The sequence below is a fragment of the Hyperolius riggenbachi genome, chromosome 7, assembly GCF_040937935.1.
Source record: "Hyperolius riggenbachi isolate aHypRig1 chromosome 7, aHypRig1.pri, whole genome shotgun sequence".
In the NCBI taxonomy this organism is placed as follows: Eukaryota; Metazoa; Chordata; class Amphibia; order Anura; family Hyperoliidae; genus Hyperolius; species Hyperolius riggenbachi.
In genome coordinates this window covers 225,550,760-225,569,215 of record NC_090652.1, presented here as the reverse complement: position 1 = coordinate 225,569,215, position 18,456 = coordinate 225,550,760, and positions in this window count along the sequence as shown.

Genomic DNA, 18,456 nt, shown 5'->3' with positions numbered 1-18,456 from the left:
ACACGTGAACGATATAAGTATGAAGTACTGAATGAAGAACGATTAAAAAATGCGTGCGCAAACGGAAGTGACGTTATGACAGGCAATAAGAACATGCGTTATCGGACGATCTTTGTACACACTGCAACGATTGAACGATTATCTTTCGAAAAAATCCACCGGGTTGGATCGGTCGGATTGAACGATAACGGTCAATATCGTCCCAAAAAACGATCGTTGGAAAATTTGGAGCGCACGATTATCGGCCCAATTGTCGTTATCGTTCGTTTTTGAACGATCGTTATCGTACGTGTGTACGATGCTTAAATCCCATAAAGATGATGTGGGTTGATTTGAACCAGGTTGCACATGCAATAAACCCTTCAGACATTGCACAGCAGATACATATTTACATATATAATTGGGGGAAACATCACCCAGGTGATGTCAGTGACTAGCAGAGAGCTACAAAAACATCAGCTACTTGGTGATGATTTGGCTACAAGACGGGAATATTAGGTAGAAAACCTTGTACACACATGCAATTTTCATTTGCCAATGCCTGGCCAATTTCACCACTTCCGTGTTGCATACGGCCAACAGATTTTAAGTGCTATGAACATATTGTGCTGCTAAGCTCCCATACTACATGAAAAAATTTACCAATAATTGACCAGTCAATGTTGGATTTGTGTACAAAGCTTTAGCCACAAAAGTATATTTGCTGTTTTCTCACAAGGAAATGGCATGTCTGATTTTGTCTGATAGGTGTTTGTGAAGAAAGATTTTCATTGCTTCCTTAGTTCATTTCATTGTCTTTAACTCATATGCTTATATTACATGGGATCAGTTGAAAAGGCAACCTGAGCTGCCTGTATGAAAAGGGCGCCTCCATAGACATCAATGTTATTTCTGCAAATATCGGCTACAAGGTGGTGAAAAAGGCGCCCGAGTTCTGATATAGGCTACAAGCGGGCACCCCTTGGTAGCCCATATTTTTATTCACCTACAAGGTTTTCAGCTACAATAGGGCGCCCCTTTGTAGCCCATAATTTTTATTCAGCTACAAGGTTTTCGGCTACAAAAGGGCGCCCCTTTGTAGCCCATATTTTTGGGAGGGCTACAGTAGGGCGCCCCTTTGCAGCCCATATTTTTTATTCTGCTACAAGGTTTTTGGCTACAAAAGGGAACCCTACTGTAGCCCATATTTATTATTCGGCTTCAAGGTTTTTGGCTACAAAGTTTTTGATTCTGCTACAAAAGGCCACCCTTTTATAGCTTAGATTTTTGATTCAAGGGTGCAAGGGCACAGGGTTAGCCACCACCAGGGGAGTCTTAGGGTTAGGCACCACCAGGGGAGTCTTAGGTTTAGGCACCATCAGGGGAGTCTTAGGGTTAGGCACCACCAGGGGGGTCTTAGGGTTAGGCACCACCAGGAGAATTTTAGGATTAGACACCACCAGGGGAGTCTTAGAGTTAGGCACCACCTGGGGGCTCTTAGGGTTAGGCACCACCAGGGGGGGGGGGGTATGTTCTGTGTGAGAGTAGGGAGAAGTTAGGTCATAGTAATCACCAGTGGCTGTCTTAGGGTTAGGCACCACCAGGGGGGATAGGGTTAGGCACCATCAGGGGAAGGTTCTGTGTGAGAGTAGGGAGAAGTTAGGTCATAGTAATCACTTCTCTGCTATATCTAGAGCCCTTTTATAGCCCAACAAATTTTGTCTAGAACAGCATCCTTTTTATAAACTAAAACTAGCTTTTTCAGCTACACCAGGCACCCTTTGTAGCAGAATTTGTCATATATGGGCTACACTGGGCACCCTTTGTAGCTGAATTTGACATATATGGGCTACAACAGGCTCCCTTTGTAGCCGAATTTGGCATATTAGGGCTACAACAGGCACCCTTTGTAGCCAAATTTGACATGTATGGGCTACACCAGGCGCCCTTTGTAGCCGGATTTGACATATATGGGCTACAGCAGGCGCCATTTTTTGTAGCCGAATTTGACATATATGGGCTACACCAGGCGCTCTTTTTTCAGGGCGCCCTTTTCAAATGGACGCAAATTACATTTATACAGTGGCATAGCAATAGGGGATGCAGAGGTTGTGACTGCACTGGGGCCCTCCTTCATCCGTCTTATTAGCTTTTAACCTATTGATAATATGTTAAACAGAAACTATAGTTTGTGCACAGACAGACATACAAGAATGAATATATATATATATATATATATATATATATATATATATATATATTTTTTTTTTTTTTTTTTTCCACGTTCAAAGAAAATGCTAAATCAGATCTCTTTACCTCAGTGGTAATTATTTACCCTTTTTGTTTGAATGGCATGATGAATTGATATAACCACATATGTAATGCTGGGGATACACGGTACGTTTCTGTACCGTGTATCGACCAGCTGATCCGGCCAGCTGATAATATTCAGCTGGCCCGATCATTCCGCTCGACCCTCACCCGCTCGATTCCCGCCGGCGGACAATGGCAGGGAATCGAGCGGCTGATAAGGACCGCCGGCGGGGACGAGCGGGGACGCGGCTGGGGTTGATCCGGCGGCTAATCGAGCCGCCGGTCGACCCGTCTATGCCCACCATTAGATAGAAGTGCGTGTGCGTGTATATATCTATAAATATATATATACATATATATATATATATATATATATATATATATATATATATACACATACATACATACATACATACATACATACATACACACACACACATATATTTATATTTTTATTTATTTTATCCATTTTTTTTTCATTTTTTTTATTTTTTTACACACGCATTTATATGTCAGTGTCTCTCCTCTAAATTCTATTAATTTGTCTCTTAGTTTTAGTTTCTTTCACTGATGAAGTTTTAGTGCTAGAGCAACATTTAGAAAGAATAATTGTTCTTTTCTTGTTTCTTCCCCCAATGCAATCTGCCTTTTGTGATTGTCTTGAAACAATTACTGTGTATCAGCGAGCGGCGAGGGGGGGGGAAGGGGGGAGTTGGGGGGCAGACCCATTAACCGGTAATACAGAACCACATAAAAATGTGATTAGAGCTTCTAAAAGGAGCACAGTGGGTTCCTGGTTAACACAATGAGATTCCTGGCAAGTGAGGCATGGACTCTCCTCAATGACATCCACTATCTTGCACATTTACTTCCAATTAAATTACTGAGGCAGCAAAGGCAGCAATGAAAACACGTCCAGTGCGTTACTGGGGAGGAGAGGCCCCCCTCCTCTATAATGAATCTCTCAAACTTACATTTTGCACCCAGAATGGAGAGCCCCTCGCTTGGGGAAATGATGTGTGGTTTGTTTTATCAGAACATTAATGCTGACACTCACCCCCCCCCCCCCCCCCCTTCATTATAAGGACACATTCAAGACCCTCAATTCCTCATTATAGATCTTCAACATATATCCCTGTGTAGTATCAATAGATACATGATTTTTATCGCTTTGTGCAATATATTTGGGCTCCTTCGTTATAAGAATGAATCTTATAATGCTAACTCGATTCCTCATCTCTCTCTCTCCCTGTCTTTAATGATGTATAGATATAAACAAACCCCCTCTTCAGCCAATGTAAGATCATGTGAAGAGTATTGTTAATGCCAACCGACACAAAGTGCCTTTTAATTCAGTTAGAAAACAGCTGTGGGTCTTGATACTTTATTGATGTAAGCAATACTAAATTCATTTAACGCCTGTGTTTATATCGCACTAACACATTACACAGTGCTTTACAGAGCACATAGGAATGTTCAAATCTTTTATAGTTCCAGAACCTGCAGCAGCCAATCAGATTTTACTTCCAACATATAAGGTGCCCACTGATGGTAACAATTTCAGCAAAGGATCGCCCAAGCGATCAGATAAATGCAATCTGAAATAAAGTGTTGGAATACATCAATTATTTCTCCATCAAAGAAGCAATCTGTACTTCCTATCCATCACAGTCGATTATAAAATACATCTTTCTGATTGACTAAATTGTCTTTGAACAGTCACCTTAAGAACTGTTCACAACTGATTTAGGACATCAACAAGGTTTATTTTCTGCCAATCCAATCACATTTAACTGATCGTTTAGGGCCCGTTCTCATTAGGGCGATCAGTGGGTTATGAAATAGAAGCCTAATGGCAGTGATCTCACTGCCACGATTGCCATCAATCACTGATGTTTCGCGATTAACGGCAATTGCAACCTGCGGAATTTTGCCACGATTCTTGATCGATTGTGGTTCTTGGAAAAGCGCTGATCGCAATCGGCGGGATTGTGGGAGTGTACAGTGATTTTTACCGTGCTAATCGCGATAAAATCACCCATGCTAAGCGCTACAGTTTTGCTACTTTGTAGTGAGGACTGGGCCTAAGGCACCATTTACACTTAATCAGTTGCTCTCAATTGTAACTGAAAGGAAAATTGATTTTTAAAGTAATGCCCGTGGCTTCCTATGACTCAGTTTACACTATCCGTGTTTTAACAAAGTTTTTTTTCACAATGCACAGCTATGGAGAAAAAAAAAAAACGCGTACCAACTGATTAGGTGTAGATGGGGCCTAAAGCTGGCCACTAACGGTCCAATTTCTAGTGAAAAATCGTTTGAGCGATCAGAAATTCTGATCGGATTGGTTGTAAATAATCTCCATTGGAGGGCACAATCGATTATGAACGAGTGAAAAAAATTTTGCCTGAATGAATTTTCGTCGACCGAAAATTTGGATTTTCTTGGTGGTCGTGATAGATAGGAAGCAATGATTGGTTAGTTGATGGTGTAGTGAACGATTTTTCATCCGATCAGAATTTCTGATCGCTCGAACGATTTTTCACTAGAAATTGGACCGTTAGTGGCCAGCTTAATGGTCCTTTCACAACATCAGTTGCTCTCAGTTATAACTGAAATGACAACTGATTTTCATAATAATGTCCATGTTTTTTTCTTGTTTTTATGTAAATATGTATTTGCTATGAAATGTCTGAAGGGTTTCTTTCATGTACAACCTGGCTCAAAGTAATGTCCATTACATTGAATATCAGTTGTCCTTTCAGTTATAACTGAGAGGAACTGATATAGTGTAAAAGAACCCTGAGGTAGTCCTCACTGAAAATTGTACAGTTAGCGGGCACCTTTAAAAACAAGAAATCCAATGGTTATCTGGTTGTTATAGGTTACTATACATAGGGGAAGATGTACCGTAACTAGTGCAAGTTGCTTAGAGCAGCCAATTGGCAGCCTTTCTTTGCTCCATTTTTGCTCCAAATTATACTCTTGCTCGATTTGCTAATTCTGCCACACTGTAAAGAAAAGTGGAGCAAAACATGCGCAAAAGTGGCCCAGATCAGGTTGCTTTTACCAAGTACTCCAGTTTTCTACCAATTTTGCTCCAATTTTCCTGATCTTGATAAATCACCATTCTTGCCTTGTATCAATGTACCACAATAGATTTATGGATTTAGGGAAGCTTTGACTTAAAAAAAAAAATCTACAAAATGATATGTGATCCAACAAGCATTTTTCCCCTTTTAGCACTGACCTGCAATTTAAAGCAAAGTGCCCACAATAAAAGTGCCCTGGCAGCGTGCGCAAAGAGTGCTGCACTAACAACACATTCAGAAACACACACAGCACCTCACACACTGGCATTAATCTTTGACACCCACTGGTTTAAATGAATTCAGTCCTCATCAAAAGAACAGCGCAGCTGAGCAGGGAGGGGGGAGGTCTGGGGTGATCAGAGGGAGGTGATATTAGGCAAGATGCGCCTCAGATATTGATGTTTGAAATGATAGATCATGTGAGAGTGGCAGATATACTATTTGTCTAATAGCCCTGCAATTAAATCCCGTGTAAATGACCCATGCCTCATTTCATCCTAATCTATGGAATTTTGATTGAATTCGTCAGCTCTAATTGAAAAATACTGCACTTTAATGTCGGAATTGCAGGACGGGCCCTGCTGACTGTAATAAGGCTCTGTCCCTGTGACCTGACTGAGCTGCAATTCTGTGCCAAGAAAAGAGAGGTTTTGTGACCGTCCTGGGCCCCATTGCTTGCTTCAAGGTCTCCCTTTAACTAGATGCTGGCATCCCTATGGTGACCAAGTGCAATATCAGTTAACTGGCACTTCGTTACACTGGAACATTTTTGCTCTCTAAAACAAGTTCATCCCGCAGTCTAAATTCACCAAATATTGGTAACAATGTATTCACTGCAAATCATCATGTGTCTGCTCAATGCCTGCTTCAACTGGACTTTATTGCCTTCCATCCAGGGAGTGCATCAATAGATCAGCTTCTAAAACAAATGATAATAAAAATAATATAACTCATTATTAGTATTGATTTATGAAGCGCCAACATATTCCGTGGTGCTGTAAAAAGTAAGAAAAACAAGCATGGGGTACATAATGATACAGACAATGATATACATCAAATATGGACACTGGTACAAAACACAGAATTGGTAACTACAGTGACAAATGTAACACGATGAATAAAATGTATAACAAATTGCAAGCTACAGAATAAATAAATTCCAAGACACAAAAAGGTGAGAGAGCCCTGCCCTTGCGAGCTTACAATCAGGGTTGCTCGGGTAGTACTTTTTAAAACCTGCCCGGATCCGGATCCGGATACCCAGATACCCAGATTCGAGTCGGATATACGGATCCGACCTTGCGGATATCCGAGTGAATTCGGATATCCGATCAAATTACCCGCGGGTACCCGGAATTGCCCTTTAAAAAGCTTTAAAAAAAGGTTTTTAGGGTAAATGATGCATGTAGCATCATGTTTTATTTAAAGGGAAACACTAATTTATTATTTGGTGGACATAAAATGAAAAAAAAAAAAAGCTGTCAATTAACATCAAGACTAGGTTCCAGACAGCGGTCATACAGCCCACATTGTGTCTAAATTCCAATCGCACAACTGGGACAGTTTTCAGCCCAGACACCTCAAAAAAATGAAACCGCAATTGTGTTTTGGGTTGAATATAGGTGGTGGTATCAGCAGCAGTTACCTGTGGCACCGTGGCGGTGGGAGCCAGCGCCAGCTTGCTACAGCCTCTTGAACTCCTCATGCTCAACAACATGTTTTTTGGCCAGATGGGTGATGAAGCTGGAGGTGCCATACTTGTAGGGGTCACAACCTCTGCTCATCTGTAGTTTGCACACATTGCATATGGCAAACTTGCTGTCCAATAAGGGCAGAGTGAAAAACCGCCAGATTGGGGGAGTGAAGATTCCCCTGCGGCCTGAATGGGATGCTGTGGCTTTTCTCCCTGTGGCGGTTGGGGGTTGAGTGGTGCGGCTGGTGGTAGCGGCAGAAGGATGTGGTGGGTCCCGCATTCCACGGCCACTGTCTGCAATGCTGATCCTCCGTGCCAAACCCACCGACGCATCCTCCTCCTCAGAGTCAGAGCTGACATCCCCATCCTGTGGATGGTAGTCACGGTCCTTCATCCCATCATCAACATCATACCCCCCCCCCCCCCCCCTCCTCAAAACCCAGAACATCCTCCTCAAACTCCTTGCAGCTAACAGCCCTGAGTTCAATCGTGGCGCCTGGAGCGAAAAGCTCGCTAACTGAGGATAGGCTGCCTGCTGGGGTCGACACTGACACGGCAGACCTTGTGAGGGTGGCCGTAATGTTGCTCCCTGTCCTCTTGCCCTTGCTGCCCCTCCCCCGGCTGCCGGTGCCAGCAGACATAGTACAACTTATACGTGATGATGTCACCAGATGATGTGGGGTACTTTTACTTTAATCGGGGTTGGACTTTAAATCAAATCAGCATGGAGTGACAGACCGCAGAGTAGAGGACAGACAGTGCACACTATCTGTTTAACTGTCACACTGACAATGCTCAGCACAGCAGCACTGCAGTAATCTGTAGTAAGCTAACACAGTACAACCAACAACTAACTGCAGTATTATTATTATTATTATTATTATTATTTATTCTATTTATAAAGTGCCAGCATATTACGCAGCGCTGGACATTAATTTAGGTACTAACTAACTATATAATACAATACAATAACACAGTAATCCTATTCCCTCACCTATTCTGTCCTGCTGGCCTGCACAGCACACACAGACACAGACAGGACCTAACTGAGTGAATGAAATCAAACAATTACACTAGCTAGCTATAAAAAAAAACAATAGAACAATAGTGTAGTGAAGGTGTTTAGCACTCAAAGCTTTAGGTGTATCACTGTATACAGGCAGCACTTGCTAAGCCAATAGTACTGGAGCAAGTCCGTCAGTGACCAGCCAGCCAGCCACACAAACCTGGACGATCTGTCTCATCATGCCAGCCCTCCTTATTACACAATGCCAGCCCTCCTTATTACACAGTTGGGCTGGCCAGGGTTCCCTTCTGTGATTGGGTGCCAGGGCTTAGGCTGGGAGGCCTCTGATTGGCTCAATGAGGTCAGGTGGGGCTGGCCAGAGTTCCCCTCTGTGATTGGTTGCTAGGGCTTCTGCTGGGAGCCCTCTGATTGGCTGGGAGCCCTCTGATTGGCTCAATGACATCATCTCCCTTGTTACAGTACCCGGATCCGGATATCCGTCGGATATCCACGGGTATCTGTGGGTATCCGGATTATGCGGCCAGATACCCGCATAGAGCTATCCGGATCCAGCCCCAGGTATCCGGAATCCGGATCCGACCGGATGGCAGAAAAATGGTCGGATACCCGGGTACCCGGATCCGGATGAGCATCCCTGCTTACAATCTATATAACTTGAGCTCCATCTTTAAAGCCTGAATTCTGCTGCAGTTTTTATATGTATTTCATAGGTTCATAGATTATTTGAAAATAATTATTAAAGTTGTTCATATGTATGATGGATGATCAATGAGATGCAAATATTTCCAAGTTCATGCAGGATTATGTAAATGTTTATGCAAATATATGCAGCTTGAAAATGGACCAATCATGTCCCACCAAGATTAAGACTTCCTGCACACTGCAAATCCGATTTACAATTCCGATTTTCCTTGAATGCTGTCAACAGAAAAACGCAGAAAAAAATGCAGCATGCAGTAACGATTAAAAATCGGAATCGCATATAAAAAACAATTAAAAATTGGAATCGCATGCAGTGTGCAGAGGGCCTTAAACTGATTGTTCCATTTTCAAGCTGCATATATCTTGCATTAAAATGTACATAATCCTGCATGAACTCAGAAATATTTGGATCTCATTGACCACCCCTAATATGTAGCAGAGTTCATGGAGGAGCACATGATCAAGTAGCAGATTTTTAAGTCACTAATTTGCCAATCAAATCGTGATTAAGCAGGAAGCAAATCAGACCATGGTACTTATCCGTTAGATGGGCGCATCCGGCAGGTGGCGACAAAACTCCACCAGAGTTACATCTTTCCCTACTATCCATGTTGGCCTGGAGGGGGAATAGTAATTAGCGCCACCTGCCGGATGCGCCCGGCTAACGGATAAGTACCCAGACCATTATAAATCCATCACCTGATTGTATTCTGTTCTTCTCAATTAGTTCTGATACACGTGAACATTATTATTCATCCAAAAAAGTTGCTCCCACTGCAGACACTAGGTGGCCTCTGCCTTCTTCTTGGTCTAAGTTTATTTGAACATTGTGTGAAGTCATGTGACGTGCTTAGGGTTGCCAGGTGTCCGGTTTTAGACCGGACAGTCCGGTTTTTGGCCGCTGTGTCCTGTCCAAAAAGGCATGTTAAACCGGACAATTAAGATGTCCGGTTTTATGCCTTTTGCCACTTGCCGCCAGTAACTCCGAAACATCCGTTCATCAGCCGTTTCGGAGTCACAGAGATCATTCTGCCCGATTAGCAATAGGGATTCGGGAAGCACTACTGTGGATATGGCACCGCCCCTGTTTGTCATCACATCACAATACTGAGATCCGCCTCCAACATGGCGGCCTGTACGGCTCCGAAGTTGCGACATGGTGATGTACGACATGCCGCCCTAACTTGTGTGCGCATGCGCAGTGTCTGTAGTGAGGCTGTCTCCTGATGGTGGGAGCGGGGTTTTCCTGAAGTTTGTAATTCGGCAAAACTGTGCAGGACTCGTCACCAGCAGTATGGCGTTCAATTTCGGATCTGCTACAGGGGCCAGCACTAACCCAGGTAGGAAGATAGTGAGAGATGGGGACACAAAGCTCGGGGGGTGTTGTATAGAAGCAGCACGCTGTCACACATCATGCTTGTCAAACCTTATGTTACTGCTGTCTCTCAACACAATTACAGCAATTGAAATACAGTTTGATTATGAAGTCAGTGTAGCCCGTTTTGGGTAACAGGCCCGCCACCCGTCCGCCAGCGCTGCGCGACCGCTGATTCGCTGCCTGGCTGTCAGTCAAAGGCACAGCCAGCCAGCTTACGCGGCGTAAGTTACGCCAGCTTAAGTACCGCCCCCGAGCCCGCGCTTCCCGACGTTGCTACGTGTAATGCTTGTGCATTTACTGGTGAAAAGCGGTCTCTTATTATGTGCATTTACTGGTGAAAAGTGGTCTCTTATGTGCATGTACTGGTGAGGACAGTTAGTGACATGGCTATGTACTCTGTAATGTGCTGCAGAAGATGTCAGTGCGATATAAATACTGTAAAAAACATTTTTTAAAAAGCCCATTGCTTAGCCCCACTCTACATAAAAGTGCGCTTCTGACTCCGCCCCTAACTCCACCCCCTGTCCGGTTTTCTCCATCAGCCGACCTGGCAACCCTAGACGTGCTGAAGACTGAGAAAAAAAGTAGAGGCCACCGAGTGGCTGCCGTGGGAGCGCCAGAAAGAGAGTGGAAGAGGCAAGCCCCTGCAGCGCAGATCTGAGGAACGCGGAAGGGGGTCCCTGGTGAAGGAGAAAGAAATCCAGGCCCCTCCTCCCCGCTGAGAAAGGGGGAGAGGGGGTTCTGAATGTAGGAAAGGAGGCCCCCTGAAAGTTTTGTAGGGTCGGGCCTTGAGAGATAGTTACGTTCCTGCTGAACAGTGGTAGTAAGAATGGAAGACCTGATGGAGAACTGCAATGTCTACATGCCCTGCTGGCAACATCACCTACATAAACAACATACACAAGCAATAACCCCTTCTAATGTATTCCTTCATAAACATAGTGGACACAGTGCACATCATCACTTCACAATGAGGCCATCCCAGCACAGTATAGCATAACAACATGCCACTAATTCAGAAATATGACATGACAGAGGATCAAATGGATGGCCTACATCTACAGTTGCAGACTGGCAGACTTTATGATTTCTTAACCATTTTTTCATAAAATATGAAACACAAAAGCGTTTTTTTCACTCATGGTTAGTAATTGGCTGAAGCCATTTAATGTCAAACTGTTTACTCTTTTTAAATCATAATCACTACACAAACTACCCCAATCAAAAGTTTACATAGCCTCGTGATTTTCCCTAACATGCACACAGTTTGGTACAAACAGGTTTAATGGCTATTAAAGGTAACCATCTTCACCTGTGATTTGTTTGCTTGTAATTAGTGGGTGTGTTTAAAGGGTCAATGAGCTTCTGGACTCCTGCCAGACGCTTGCATCTTTCATCCAGAGCTTCACTGATGTTTTTTGGATTCAAAGTCATGGGGAAAGCCAAAGAAATGTGAAAGGAACTGCGGGGAAAGGCAGTTGAATTCGATAAAACAGGAAATATAAAAATATTCAAGTAATTGAGAATGCCAATCAGCAGTGTTCAAACATTAATTAAGAAATGGAAAATGATGGGTTCTGTTGAAACCAAGCGATGGTCAGGTAGACCAGGTAGACCAACTGAAATTTCAGCCACAACTGCCAGAAAAAAATGTTCCCGATGCAAGCAAAAACCCAAAAACAACTTCAGGTAAAACACAGGACTCTCTGAAAAAATGTGGTGCGTCAGCGTCAAGGTGCACAATAAGGAAGCACTTGAAAAAAGATGGCCTGCATGCAGCCCCTGCTGCCAACTTATCAGCCCCCCCTAAAGCCCCCCGGCGGGCCGCTGCCGCCGCAAGTCCGTACTTGTGTTGCGGTTCAAAAGAAAGGAAGGAGGAGGAGCCGGAGGAGGACTGGAGGAGGAGGGCTGGCCTGTCTGTCAGATCAGACGTAACCCTGCCCCGCGTAATATACAGAGGCGCACGCAGGCACAGAGCAGCTCTGTCAGAGCGGCCTGCAAGGGAAGTAGGGAACGTTTCTGGTGTTTAAATTTGTGTCACGTGACGATGTCCGTCACGTGACACGCACGCAGTGCGCAGCCTCACCTGTCCCGCCCTCCCAGCTTCAGAGAGGCTTGCCGCTTTCACTCCGACGGCCGTTGTAACAGCAGACCAGTCACCAGCAGCACAGTGGGGACTCTGCAGCCAGCCACACCACCAGACCACTCTGCACTCACGGACAGCACGAACACACGTCCGAGGAGGACAGCCAGCCATTGAGTCACAGCTCAACAGCAGCAGAAGGAGGACTCAAGGTGGCTGGACAGCCAAGCCAACTGCCAACTTGAATGATTTTTTTTTTTACATGTGATGCTGGCACTAGCCTGGCCTGAGCTGCCCTAGGGCCCCAAGACCACCACCAGCCTGGCCTGAGCTACCCTGGGGCCCCCAGCCCACCACCACCACCAGCCTGGCCTGAGCTGCCCTGAGGCCCCCAGACCACCATCACCCTGGCCTGAGCTGCCCTGGGGCCCCCAGACCACCACCACCCTGGCCTGAGCTGCCCTGGGGCCCCCAGACCACCACCAGCCTGGCCTGAGCTGCCCTGGGGCCCCCAGCTTACCACCACCAGTCAGGCCTGAGCTGCCCTGGGGCCCCCAGCCCACCACTGCCACCAGCCTGGCCTGAGCTGCCCTGGGGCTCCCAGCCCACCACCACCAGCCTGGCCTGAGCTGCCCTGGGTCCCCAGCCCACCACCACTAGCCAGGCCTGAGCTGCCCTGGGGCTCCCAGCCCACCACCAGCCTGGCCTGAGCTGCCCTGGGGCTCCCAGCCCACCACCACCACGAGCCTGGCCTGAGCTGCCCTGGGGCCCCCAGCCCACCACTGCCACCAGCCTGGCCTGAGCTGCCCTGGGGCTCCCAGCCCACCAGCCTGGCCTGAGCTGCCCTGGGTCCCCAGCCCACCACCACTAGCCAGGCCTGAGCTGCCCTGGGGCTCCCAGCCCACCACCAGCCTGGCCTGAGCTGCCCTGGGGCTCCCAGCCCACCACCACTACCAGCCTGGCCTGAGCTGCCCTGGGGCCTCCAGCCACCACCACCAACCTGGCCTGAGCTGCCCTGGGGCCCCCAGCCCACCACCACTAGCCAGGCCTGAGCTGCCCTGGGGCTCCCAGCCCACCACCACCAGCCTGGCCTGAGCTGCCCTGGGGCTCCCAGCCCACCACCACCAGCCAGGCCTAAGCTGCCCTGGGGCCCCCAACCCACCACCACCAGCCTGGCCTGAGCTGCCCTTGGGCCCCCAGCTCATCACCACCAGCCAGGCCTGAGCTGCCCTTGGGCCCCCAGCCCATCACCACCAGCCAGGCCTAAGCTGCCCTGGGGCTCCCAAGCCCACCACCACCAGCCAGGCCTAAGCTGCCCTGGGGTTCCCAGCCCACCACCACCAGACAGGCCTAAGCTGCCCTGGGGCTCCCAGCCCACCACCACCAGCCCGGACTAAGCTGCCCTGGGGCTCCCAGCCCATCACCACCATCCTGGCCTGAGCTGCCCTGGGCCCCCAGCCCACCACCACCAGCCTGGCCTGAGCTGCCCTGGGGCCCCCAGCCCACCACCACCAGCCAGGCCTGAGCTGCCCTGGGGCCCCCAGCCCACCACCACCAGCCAGGCCTAAGCTGCCCTGGGGCTCCCAGCCCACCAGCACCAGCCCGGCCTAAGCTGCCCTGGGGCTCCCAGCCCACCACCACCAGCCTGGCCTAAGCTGCCCTGGGGCTCCCAGCCCACCACCACCAGCCAGGCCTAAGCTGCCCTGGGGCTCCCAGCCCACCACCACCAGCCAGGCCTAAGCTGCCCTGGGGTTCCCAGCCCACTACCACCAGCCAGACCTAAGCTGCCCTGGGGCTCCCAGCCCACCACCACCAGCCAGGCCTAAGCTGCCCTGGGGTTCCCAGCCCACCACCACCAGCCAGGCCTAAGCTGCCCTGCGGCTCCCAGCCCACCACCACCAGCCAGGCCTAAGCTGCCCTGGGGCCCCCAGCCCATGGGACACTGGCTGTCTGTCATTATGTGCATTTACTGGGGAAACGCTTTCTGTCATTACATGAATTTACTGGGAAAACGCTGTCTGTCATTACATGCATTTACTAGGGAAACGCTATCTCTCATTACGTGCATTTCCTGGGAAAATGCTGTTTGTCATTACGTGCATTTACTGGGAAAACGCTGTTTGTCATTACGTGCATTTACTGCGGAAACGGTGTCTCTTATGTGCATTTACTGGGGAAACGCTGTCTGTCATTACATGCATTTATTGGGGAACCGCTATCTCTCATTACGTGCATTTACTGGGGAAACGCTATCTCTCATTACGTGCATTTACTGGGAAAATGCTGTTTGTCATTACGTGCATTTACTGGGGAAACGCTGTCTGTCATTATGTGCATTTACTTCATATTTTTTTTATGTAACTACATTAGCTGGTACAACTACATTACAGTTAGCCCCGCCCACGTGATGTCATGCCCACGCCCATTTTTTCACCGCTTTCCCCTATGAGCCACGCCTGCCAGCCATTGTGCCTCTTTTGAGCCCCCCTAAAAATCTGAAGCTGGAGCCGCCACTGCCTGCATGGTTGACAAGGAAACCTTTGATACTATGTAAATGCCACAAAGTATCCCACATACAATATGCCAAACATCGTAGAGACAAGCTTCAAACGTGCTTTGGAGTGAAGTGCCTAAAATTAAATTTTTTGGCCACAACCATAAATGCTACATTTGGAGAGGAGTCAACAAGGCCTATGATGAAAGGTACACCATTACTACTGTGAAACATGGTGGATCACTGAAGTTTTGTGGATTTGTAAGCTACAAAGGCACAGGAATTTTGGTCAGAATTGCTGGTAAAATGAATTCAGTAATTTATCAAAAAATCCTGGAGGAACATTTGTACTCATAAGCCAGGAAGCTGAGCATAGGAAGAACTGTGGGACATTCCAACATGACAATAATCCAAAACACAAGGCCAAGTCAACCTGTCACTTGGCTACAGCAACATAAAGTGATTTTTTTGGAGTGGCCATCTCAGTCCCCTGACCTCACTATCATTGAGCCACTCTGGGGAGACCTTAAAACATGCAGTTCATGCAAAACAGCCCAAGAATTTACGGTGGCCTGGAGACTTTTTGCTAGGAAGAATGAGCAGCTTTACCATCTGAGAAGATAAAAAGCCTCATCTACAACTACCCCAAAATACTTCAAGTTGTCAGTGATGTTAAAGGGGGCAATACACAGTATTAAGAACTGGGGTATGTAAACTTTTGATCAGGGTCATTTAGGGTAGTTTGTGTAGTGATTATGATTAAAAAAAAAAAGTAAACAAAGTTGTTTAACAATAAATGACTTTAGCCAACCACTAAGCATGAAGTGAAAAGAAATTATATTTTTGTGTTATAATTCATACAGTATTCTATGAAAGATCGTTAAGCAGTCAAATTCTGTCAGGGTACGTACACTTATGAGCACAACTCTAACTCATCCAGAAATGCTCTCTTGTGGTGACCACAACATTGCTGGTCCAATCGTAGTACTGCCGACATCCATGACATGGGTCTAGGAGCCAGCCAGCATATCATCGGGTGGTCCAACCACCACCCAGTAGTAATGTTGCCAGCGGTCTTGTTTATAAGACACATATAAAAATATCAGCATTGGCCAGTGGGTAACTCGCTCATATGAAGCCACCCAATGGTTACACTGTCAACAGTATAGGATCCCAATTGGTTCACACAGCGTGTCATATGATATAGGAGAAAATGTGTGCTGGCCAATAAGAAGACTGACGATATTATCCACCGCTATTAAAAGCATGGATCTGTGTAGGCACGAATGCCAGGCAGAGGCTGATCTGATAGTCCATATCCTAACATTAACCAAGAAACGTGATAAATACTGCATGCCAACATAATATTCATCAGCCTAACTGGTGGGCACCTCTAGACTTTTTTTTTTTTTAAAGATTCTTTTATTTTCCAGTACAAACAACATACATGAATGAATACAAAGAAGAAAACCACCGAAAACACCGCTCACTCAACACACAGGGAAGGCCCGCACGTTGTCCTAAAATCAGAATCCTTTATTATGGACGTATCCAAAAATCAACACACATGATCACGCATCTCCAGCTGACATGTTTCAGACCTACTGGTCCTTAATCATAGCTGAGGAAAAAGTGACACAGGGTAACCATATATACCCTCCACCTGTGGAGGGGGCGGCCCCAACAACCGGGGACACACCCTCAAACTCCACATACAGGAAGGGATATTAACAAGTAGATAGAAGGTTGCAGATGCCGGAAATCAAAATTCAAAACCATTAAAATTGATTATACCTAACAACCGACATCTACCAGCCCCAATCCAATGGTACACTTAATAAAACAATAAAATCAACTGAATATAATAAAAAGAACGTTTTTGAACGGCGGGCTAAATGGACGGTATTAAGTAATTAAAGCTAAGTCCCATCGAGAATTCAGACCTCTAGCCGTTTATTACGGAAACATTTTTCTGATTCTAATATGGATAGAACTGGTGAACAGGCGGCGGTGATTGGCGTTACTGATATTGGAGATTTTGATGAGAAAAGTGCTAGATGGGCTTTTTTTTGTGTCGCTTTTTCCTCAGCTATGATTAAGGACCAGTAGGTCTGAAACATGTCAGCTGGAGATGCGTGATCATGTGTGTTGATTTTTGGATACTGTTACGCTTGGTGGTATATCCTCCACGGTCAGCACACAATGCGGATTCTGACGTGAAGGAAGTACACACGCTAGCAAAAGGAACCAGGATATCCCCAGTTTAGTGGAGGAGAGGACTGACTCCAACAGGAGATGTGGCGCACAGAGCAGGCGTAGATCCAAACAGCCACAGACAATCCTTCCACTGTAGTGGCTCAGTGAGCGCATAAACCAGAACTCAGAAGATCAGGACAGGTAACAGAATGAACGTTTGCTTAACTAGTCACTGCTTAAGCGACAGCAAACGTCCCAGACAAGACAGACTGGAATGAGGCAGCCAATGCGATTGCAGCGGTGGCGTGCCTCACAAGGACAGGACAGAATAGTCGGGAAATAGAGTCAAAGAAGGCAGACGTAATCCACACAAATATACAATAGGTATGATTTCCTAGCGTATTACGGTTACAGCTATCAATGAACTACAAACCATAGACTAACTGACATATGTATATATCGGCGATAAACCGATATATGACATAAGCAAGGAACACTGACTAAGAACTGGAGCAGGACTAGGAACAGGACTGAACTAGCTAAGCACAGGTGATCACGATACGCGCAACTTACCAAAACGTGCTGGAAACTAACTGACTGAACACAGGATATAAACAGTTCGAGTACGTATATATCAGCGACACTGATGTATTAACGTAACACGAATACAAAGAAAATAACAAATGTGCTAGTATGCGTATATATTGGCGATGAACCGATATATAACGCAAGACAAGCAAAGTAACAACTTCTGATAACAAGAGCAGAACTAGGAGGACTCGCTGACCCCTTCGCAGGAGTCAGCGCAGTCCACACGGACTAGGAACGAGGTGGGGGCCGGACAGAGTAACAGACAGAATCTGAGACTATGATAGCCCATGGAACACTGCAGGAAGCAGTCCTTTATACTGAGGTCATCCAATGGGAGCAGAAATGCAGATTCCCACACAGGTGAATGGTAATCAATCACAGGCTGACAGCAGGAAAGGGCAGACAATGATATGCAGCCTGCCAGAAAGGGACTGCAGCTCCATTGCAACAGACAATGTTTGTTTTCACAAAAGCATATTAATCTGTCACTAACTTCAGAGCAACTGCAGATGGAATCAACGCTCAGTGTAAGAGCACGCAAAACTATGCAAGCAAATGCACGCAAAGAAATAAAAAACTGCTTGTCTTCAGTAAAACTGCGGCTAGCAGTACATGCTGCAGAAGTGATCATAACAGATACGTCCATAATACAGGATTCTGATTTTAGGACAAGGTGCGGGCCTTCCCTCTTTTTGCTGCACATACATGAATACAACATATAAAAGCTGGTGAGAGTGTGAACATCACAAGTCATATGTTGATACAAATTCTCCGGCAGTTAACCAGTACCGTCGGATGGTGCAGTACAGTATATTTACAATTAGTATGACTAATCTATAAATCAATTATTCAAAAAGAGTTCCAATGAGATATTGGGTAGTTGAGAAAGGAAGGGGTCCTTTGTATTG